Source organism: Rousettus aegyptiacus, unplaced genomic scaffold, assembly GCF_014176215.1.
Source record: "Rousettus aegyptiacus isolate mRouAeg1 unplaced genomic scaffold, mRouAeg1.p scaffold_m13_p_3, whole genome shotgun sequence".
NCBI lineage: Eukaryota > Metazoa > Chordata > Mammalia > Chiroptera > Pteropodidae > Rousettus > Rousettus aegyptiacus.
In genome coordinates this window covers 8,133,946-8,134,413 of record NW_023416306.1, presented here as the reverse complement: position 1 = coordinate 8,134,413, position 468 = coordinate 8,133,946, and the positions used below count along the sequence as shown (strand labels likewise).

General features: G+C 46.2%; 1 pseudogene; it reads left to right on the top strand.

Annotated features, from left to right (window-relative positions):
* On the top strand, window positions 1–119 carry LOC118600937 (annotated as a pseudogene).
* Window positions 120–468: the final 349 nt, after the last annotated feature.

Sequence of the window (468 nt, the reverse complement as noted above, 5' to 3'; positions counted from 1 at the left end):
GTCTACAGCCATGCCACCCTGAACAAGCCCGATCCCGTCTGATCTCGGAAGCTAAGCAGGGTCAGGCCTGGTTAGTATTTGGATAGGAGACCACCTAGGAAGGCCAGGTGCTGTAGGCGTAAAAAATAAGGGATTGTAAGCTGACGAGGTTCTTGCAGTCTGTGAGGTCAACCAATTTTTGCCTTGCCTAAATATATATATATAATTATATATATATATATATAATTACTTAATATATTTTGAAATGTAGATTACCCCAGAGGTAGGAAGACCAGGAATAGCTTTATTACTCTTGAGAACACTTGGACAAAGGAAGATAGTTCGCCTCAGTGTCAAGGTTGGTGTGGTTGAGCTGTCGAGTCACCGTGGAGCTGCTGGGTCCCTCAGGCCTGCCCTCAGCGAAGGTTAAGTTCATGAGAGAGGAAGTCATCTCTACCTGGTTAACGGCAGGCAGTGTGGACACGGGCC